The sequence below is a fragment of the Prosopis cineraria genome, unplaced genomic scaffold (genome assembly GCF_029017545.1).
Source record: "Prosopis cineraria cultivar Desert tree isolate PC_DT_omini unplaced genomic scaffold, ASM2901754v1 PC1, whole genome shotgun sequence".
Lineage (NCBI taxonomy): Eukaryota > Viridiplantae > Streptophyta > Magnoliopsida > Fabales > Fabaceae > Prosopis > Prosopis cineraria.
The window spans coordinates 37,418,315-37,426,905 of record NW_026555332.1 but is presented as its reverse complement, the minus strand read 5'-3'; the positions used below and the strand labels follow the sequence as shown (position 1 = coordinate 37,426,905).

General features: G+C 37.4%; 1 long non-coding RNA gene across 1 annotated transcript; it reads left to right on the top strand.

Annotated features, from left to right (window-relative positions):
- Positions 1–222: 222 nt before the first annotated feature.
- Positions 223–1,787, top strand: LOC129306459 (uncharacterized). Its single transcript, XR_008592215.1, has 3 exons — positions 223–386; positions 1,052–1,117; positions 1,667–1,787. It is a non-coding gene; the product is annotated as an uncharacterized LOC129306459 (long non-coding RNA).
- Positions 1,788–8,591: the final 6,804 nt, after the last annotated feature.

The window sequence follows — 8,591 nt, the reverse complement described above, 5'->3', positions numbered from 1 at the left end:
GCAATATTTAGTTAAGATATAATACATAAATAATTTTTTTTTATGTATGTGTTGAAAAAAAAAATGAGAGAAGGTAGAAGGAACAAAAAAAGAGGGTGGAAGGTTGTTGTTTTTAAGTCCCACATTGGTTAGATGAGGGAAGAGAAGAGGTGCCTTCATGTATAAAAAGGAGGGGGTGTGTGCATTAGGAAGCATGAGAGGCTAAGATGCAATTTAGAGAAAATTACAACTTTTGGCCCAAAGGTTTGAATAATTAAATTCAAACCTATAGTTTTTTTTAATATAATTTTGGGACTCACAATCCCATTTTTATATTATTTTTCTCTCTTCCTCTCACGTTGCTCGGCGTTTTCTCACAAGGGGGGATTATTTTCTTTTTTCTTCAGGTATGTTCTAACTTTCCTGTTTAGATTAGCATTTAAAAATTTATTTAATTACAAAATTAATTTTATAGTTATTTTCTAAATAATATTAGCTTTCTAGTGATATGATTATTTTGTAGGATAGAGTAAATATTTTGATTAGGATTTTTCTATAGGATAGTTAATCTGATGATATGATGGATTAAAAATATAGGTTAAAATTCTTAGGGATATAGTAAATATTATAGAATATTTTCTTAAGGTTGAAACTCATGTTTAAGAATTTTTGAGTTAAAATCTAGATCTATATGGTTGAATTTATGTGGAATCTGAGATGTAGGGATAAATCTATGATTATTAAATATTTATTTAAGTATGAATAGGTATTTTTGAGGTTATAGAAAGGTGATTTGAGGCTTCAGGATAATTCTAAAATTTTTAATTTATTTTTAGATAAATTTTTAGAATGTAGAAGGATGAAATTGCGATACTAGAAGTGAATTGAGGATAAAAAAAAATAGTTCATTAGGGTACGAGAATTTTAGAAAAGAATTTGGGAAGTTAAATAAGGCATAAATCTTAAATTAGTGTTAATATGGACTATAGATTTAAGACTTTCTAACTCTTTAAATTAGAGTTATTTATTTTAATGTAAAATTAATATATAGTATTGTGAAATAATTATGTAGATTATATTGACAAAGATAGTGGTGAAAAAGGAGTTGTGAAGGGGAACTTGTTATTCAAGACACAAGGTAACCATTATTAATGTGTTGTGATGAGTGTGTTTGTGAATGGTTATGTGTTGTTTTGTTGTTTGGAAAAATTATGAATTATTGAAAATAAATACTGTATATACTTGTTTGAAATTATTGCCAAGTGGGTTAAAAATTTATTTTTGTTTATCATGATGAGATATTATTGTTCGGATATATTCCTGTTTGGATATTTGAATGATGCATGACTTGTCAGGGTATTTTAATGTATGGTGTTAATGGGAATTATTGTTCGGTTAATTATTACCACGTGGTAAGCCCTCATTGGACCCAATGAGTGGCGTGTCGTTTGGTCCAACTCACCTTTGGCCGGGTGATTTGGCGTCCGAGCATGGCGAAAGGAGGATATAAGGTGCAGTCATGCAAATTAAATACTTGTTCAATTTGTTTGAAAGTATTGTTCGGTTAAATGTTTTGTGTGCCCACTTAGCAATCGCATGATTAGTTACATCCGCATGCATCATTACATATTAATTTTTGGTTACTGGGACTTTTAAGTCTCATTCCCCGTGGTTAATATTTTTACAGGAGTGAGTCCGGCCGAGAAAGCACCAGAGGTGTAATTATGGTGTATGAGACATCATCTTTTACGTTGCCTCTTATTTTAGATTATACAATGTATCTTGTGCCAACTTAGGACATATCTTCTTTGTGGAACATGTAAACTCTAATCCTTTTTATTAAATGCATTTATATGTCCAAGAGAATTATGTCTGTCCCTTTTGATTCATGACCTGGTTTGAATAACATGCTATGAGGATCATGTCTGTCCCTCGTAGTTCTAATTGCTTTTTGAGATATTTTAAGACCTGTGGTATATTGTCTTGGATATATCATGGTAGAAATTTTTCTACCATGATAAGGGTATGATAAGGGTTCAATGAAAAAAAAATAATTTGTTGAATGGTTATGTGTTGTTTTGTTGTTTGGAAAAATTATGAATTATTGAAAATAAATACTGTATATACTTGTTTGAAATTATTGCCAAGTGGGTTAAAAATTTATTTTTGTTTATCATGATGAGATATTATTGTTCGGATATATTCCTGTTTGGATATTTGAATGATGCATGACTTGTCAGGGTATTTTAATGTATGGTGTTAATGGGAATTTCTGTTCGGTTAATTATTACCACGTGGTAAGCCCTCATTGGACCCAATGAGTGGCGTGTCGCTTGGTCCAACTCACCTTTGGCCGGGTGATTTGGCGTCCGAGCATGGTGAAAGGAGGATATAAGGTGCAGTCATGCAATTAAATACTTGTTCGGTTTGTTTGAAAATATTGTTCGGTTAAATGTTTTGTGTGCCCACTTAGCAATCGCATGATTAGTTACATCCGCATGCATCATTACATATTAATTTTTGGTTACTGAGACTTTTAAGTCTCATTCCCCGTGGTTAATATTTTTACAGGAGCGAATCCGGCCGAGAAAGCACCAGAGGTGTAATTATGGTGTATGAGACACCATCTTTTACGTTGCCTCTTATTTTGGATTATACAATGTATCTTGTGCCAACTTAGGACATATCTTGTCTATGGAGCATGTAAACTCTAATCCTTTTTATTAAATGCATTTATATGTCCAAGAGGATTATGTCTGTCCCTTTTGATTCATGACCTAATTTAAATAACATGCTATGAGGATCATGTCTGTCCCTCATGGTTCTAATTGCTTTTTGAGATATTTTAAGACCTGTGGTATATTGTCTTGGATGTATCATGGTAGAAATTTTTCTACCATGATAAGGGTATGATAAGGGTTCAATGAAAAAAAAAATGATTTCTTGAATTAATAACTTGCGAAAAATTGGTTTGTAAATTTGAGGGTGTTACATATTGGTATCAGAGCATATAGTCGGTTGGCAATATACATTGTTATGGTGCTTCTCATTGTATGGCCATGATATAGCTAGGCTAATTTTATTATTTATATCTTGTATCCTTTAGGAGGGGAGAGAAAATGCCTGTTACTCGTGGTAACTCAGGATTCCAACATGAGCACCTACCACCGCCACTGCCAAATGAGGAGCCTGACTTGGCGGAATTGAGAATGCTTGTAAAAACATTAACAGACAAGGTTCAAGGATACGAACAAGAGTTGACGGAGCTAAAGAGGCAAAAGGTAACTGAAAATGGAGATAGGGCTCATGTTGAGAGTCATGTGGGGGAAGGCAGTTCCTCACATCCTGCCACTCCGAGAGATCATGAGTCTAGAAGGAAGGAAATTAGGCAGGAGGAACAGAGAGCCCCACCGACCATTACTGATGTGTGGGAAACTGTTAGGAAGTTTAACCCTCCTACGTTTGATGGTAACCTTAAACCATCCGTGGTAGAGGAATGGGTAAAGAGACTCGAATCCATCTTTCGAGTAGTCACATGCACCAGCAATCAAAAAGTACAAGTAGCATTAGTGCTCCTAGTGAAAGGAGCAAGAGATTGGTGGGAGACAGCAGGGCCCAGGGATGATTCTACACTCACCTGGGAGGAATTCAAGGAAAAATTATTCAGGCATTACTTTCCATCAGAGTTAAGGTCTGAGAAGGAAGCGGAATTCCATGCCTTTAAGCAAGGGAACCTCGATGAGGACACATTCATTGCTAAGTTTCAGGAGTTATCTAGATACTCCACGTACCTGCAGTATAGGGATGATTCCGAATGGAAGGCTAAGCGCTTATTGGAGAAGGCTAGACCAGAATTGAGGGAACAATTGGCTCATCTAGATATCCGAGATTATGATGAAATGTGCATAAAACTACAAGTAGTAGCTCGCAGTAAGAAGGAGGTTGAGAGAGAGAAGAGGGGTTATTCATATAGTAGACCCCCAACCTACCCTCGACCCACCGGAGGCATTATGAAGAAAAACCATCAGGGTTCGAGTAGCTCATGGAACCAAGGAAGGCAGAAGGGTCCATTTCAAAGGGGCCAAGGACAGAGGAGCTATCATAGTAGTTATCACGGGTCACAGAGGAGCCCAACAGTATCTACACCTGCCCCGAGTACAGCGAGCTCTCAACAGTGCACTAAATGCGGGCGTCGTCATTTCGGACAGTGCTGGGTCTGTTACATTTGTGGGAAACCCGGTCACATTGCAAAGTTTTGTGGGGACAACCAGGGCTCAAATATGAAGAACCCTTCCCAACATCCTACTGTCTCTGGCCGTGTGTTTGCTCTTACTCAGGACACCATGAACTCCCCAGATGCCATTAGAGGTAACATCAAAATCCTTCATCATGATATTGTTGCACTATTTGATTCGGGTGCTACACACTCTTTTATTTCTGAAACTTGTGTAAAGAACCTTGATTTGCCTGTGTGTATTTTACCTTTTGATATGAATGTGTCTACTCCTGCGGGAGAATCTGTAAGGACTGCTAAGGCATGCCTTAACCTAGTAGTCGAGTTTAAAAATAGGAAAACAACTATGGACTTAATTATCCTACCACTGAGAGGTATGGATGTAATTGTGGGAATGAATTGGATGGCTGCAAATGGTGCTATCCTAGATTGTAGAGAGAGGAGTGTGTCTTTATCTTCTTTGTCGGTGACCCCAGTCGAGACTCAAGATCATGTTTTCTTGTCGGCGGCGCAAGTTGATAGATGTATGAAGAAGGGTTGCCAGGCCTACATGGTTTTCTTCTCTATCCAAGCTGAGATTGATGAAGGCGTGAAAAATATCCCAATTGTCAAAGAATTTGCGGATGTATTTCCAGACGAAGTCTCCGGTTTACCCCCAAAGCGCGAGGTAGAGTTCTCAATTGAATTGGTACCCGGTACAGGGCCAATTTCTAAGGCTCCTTATCGGATGTCCCCTTCAGAGTTAGCAGAACTGAAAAAGCAAATTGAAGAGCTACTTGAGAAGGGTTTCATCAGACCGAGTGTTTCACCTTGGGATCTCCAGTCCTTTTTGTAAAGAAGAAGGACGGAAGCCTCCGATTGTGCATTGATTATAGACAATTGAACAAAGTAACCATCAAGAACAAATATCCACTTCCGAGAATCGATGATTTGCTGGATCAGCTTGTGGGATCCGCAGTTTTCTCAAAGATTGACTTAAGGTCAGGGTACCACCAATTGAGAGTGAGAGCAGAGGATATACCTAAGACAGCATTTCGGACGAGATATGGGCATTATGAATTCATGGTGATGCCGTTTGGACTTACGAATGCTCCTGCGGTATTCATGGATTACATGAATAGGATCTTTCGACCCTATTTAGATAAGTTTGTAGTAGTGTTTATTGATGACATTCTTATTTATTCAAAGGATGAGGAGGCTCATGGTGAACATTTAAGAATCGTCTTGCAAGTTTTGAGGGAACATAAGCTTTATGCCAAATTAAACAAGTGTGAATTTTGGCTCCAAGAAGTAAAGTTTTTGGGCCATGTTGTGTCCAGAGACGGAGTTGCGGTGGATCCTAGCAAGATTGATGCAGTGATGAAGTGGGAACAGCCAAAATCTGTTACAGAGATACGAAGCTTTTTAGGTTTAGCAGGTTATTATCGTCGCTTTATTAAGGGATTTTCGCAAATTGCGATGCCCTTAACTAAGCTGACTAAGAAGGATGCCCCATTTATTTGGACTGACAAATGTGAAGCTGCTTTCCAAGAATTGAAAAAGAGGTTAACCACTACTCCAGTATTGACTATTCCTGACCCTGTGGTGCCGTACACTCTGTACACTGATGCTTCTTTAAAGGGTTTAGGATGTGTTTTGATGCAAAATGACCGAGTGGTTGCCTATTCCTCCAGACAGTTGAGACCACACGAGGAAAATTACCCTACTCATGATTTGGAGTTAGCTGCAGTTGTGTTTGCTCTAAAGATATGGAGACACTACTTGTATGGATCTAAGTTTCAAATCTTCAGTGACCATAAGAGCCTGAAGTATTTATTTGATCAAAAAGAGCTTAATATGAGGCAGCGACGATGGATGGAATTTCTGAAGGATTATGACTTTGAATTACATTACCATCCGGGTAAGGCTAACGTGGTAGCTGACGCCTTAAGTAGAAAGACTATTCATGCTGCACATTTGATGGTTCATGAATATCATTTGTGGAACAGTTTTCATGATGTTCCAGTAGATGTGATTGAACATCAAATGGCCGCACTCCAGGTAGCAGACTTTGAGAGCAAATTTGGGAAGATCTCAGAGTCTCACAGCAGAGTGATGACTACTTAAGGAATATAAGGAAGGAGATAGTGGTAGGTAAGGCCCCAAATTTTACCATCTCTGAGGACACAGTGATGAAGTATAAAGGTAGAGTTTGTGTACCTAATGATCCAAGATTGAGGAATATCCTTTTAGAAGAAGCTCATAGGAGCAAATATACAATTCATCCCGGTATAACTAAAATGTACCATGATTTGAAGCGAGGTTGGTGGTGGCCAGGAATGAAGAAAGATGTAACTGAATTTGTTTCTAGATGTTTAACGTGTCAGAAGATAAAGATAGAACATCAGAAGCCAGCTGGAACACTGCAACCGTTAGATATTCCAAAGTGGAAATGGGATGATATTTCCATGGATTTCATCACTGGACTGCCAAGAACACCCTCGAGTAAGGATGCTATTTGGGTGATAGTAGACCGACTCACCAAATCAGCTCACTTTTTGGCGATCAAGTTTACCTCTACATTAGAGAAATTTGCTGAGATATACATTAAGGAGATAGTTAGACTTCATGGTATACCCTCTAGAATTGTGTCAGATCGTGACCCAAGGTTCACTTCAAACTTTTGGGGTGCGCTACAGAAGGCTATGGGTACCAGACTGAGTTTTAGCACCGCATACCACCCCCAAACAGATGGACAAACAGAGAGGACGATCCAGACTTTGGAGGACATGTTGAGAGCTTGTGCCATTGAACTACCAGGTAGTTGGGATAATCATTTGCCATTAGCTGAATTTGCTTATAATAACAGCTATCATTCTAGTATTGGGATGGCGCCTTATGAGGCCTTGTATGGAAGGAAGTGTAGATCGCCTTTGTGTTGGACAGAATTAAGTGAGAGGAGTATCATTGGTCCAGAAATTGTAGAGCAGACCACCCAGAAGATTGCAATGATTAAGCAAAAATTGCTAACCGCTCAGAGCCGACAGAAGAGCTATGCTGATAAGAGGAGACGGCCGTTAGAGTTTGAAGTAGGAGATCATGTATTTTTGAAGGTTTCTCCAGTGACAGGCATTGGTAGATCCATTAAGGCAAAGAAGTTGACACCTAGATTTATGGGCCCGTATGAGATCTTGGAGCGAATTGGATCTACTGCATATAGAGTTGCATTACCTCCACAGATTGCAGGTATCCATAATGTGTTCAACGTATCACAGTTGAAGAAGTACAACCCGGATCCCTCCCATGTTATTGAACCTGAAGAAGTAGAATTGAGGGAGAATTTGACCTTTAGATCCGAACCGGAGCGAATTGAGGACTTTAAGGACAAACAACTACGCAATAAGACCATCCGACTCGTGAAGGTGATTTGGAAGGGTGGAGCCCTAGGTGATGCTACTTGGAAAACCGAGGAGAGTATGAGGCGAGATTATCCACATTTATTTGCTTAGGTACATAGTTTCTATGCTTATCTATTAAATTTTGAGGACAAAATTTCTAAAAGGAGGGGAGAATTGTAACATCCTGATTTTTTATATAATAAAGAAATTGTGGAATTTAGGTTTTGAGAAAAAAAATGATAATAATAGGAATTTATATTATTTGAGGTTATTTAGAAATAATATTATGGTTAGGTATTTAATTATGAATTTAAAAATTTAAATTTAAAACCACATAAGCAATATTTAGTTAAGATATAATACATAAATAATTTTTTTTATGTGTGGTTGAAAAAAAAAAGAGAGAAGGTAGAAGGAACAAAAAAAAGGGGGTGGAAGGTTGTTGTTTTAAGTCCCACATTGGTTAGATGAGGGAAGAGAAGAGGTGCCTTCATGTATAAAAAGGAGGGGGTGTGTGCATTAGGAAGCATGAGAGGCTAAGATGCAATTTAGAGAAAATTGCAACTTTTGGCCCAAAGGTTTGAATAATTAAATTCAAACCTATAGTTTTTTTTTAATATAATTTTGGGACTCACAATCCCTTTTATATTATTTTCTCTCTTCCTCTCACGTTGCTCGGCGTTTTCTCACAAGGGGGGATTATTTTCTTTTTTCTTCAGGTATGTTCTAACTTTCCTGTTTAGATTAGCATTTAAAAATTTATTTAATTACAAAATTAATTTTATAGTTATTTTCTAAATAATATTAGCTCTTTCTAGTGATATGATTATTTTGTAGGATAGAGTAAATATTTTGATTAGGATTTTTCTATAGGATAGTTAATCTGATGATATGATGGATTAAAAATATAGGTTAAAATTCTTAGGGATAGGTAAAATATTATAGAATATTTCTTAAGGTGAAACTCATGGTTAAGAATTTTTGAGTTAAAATCTAGATCT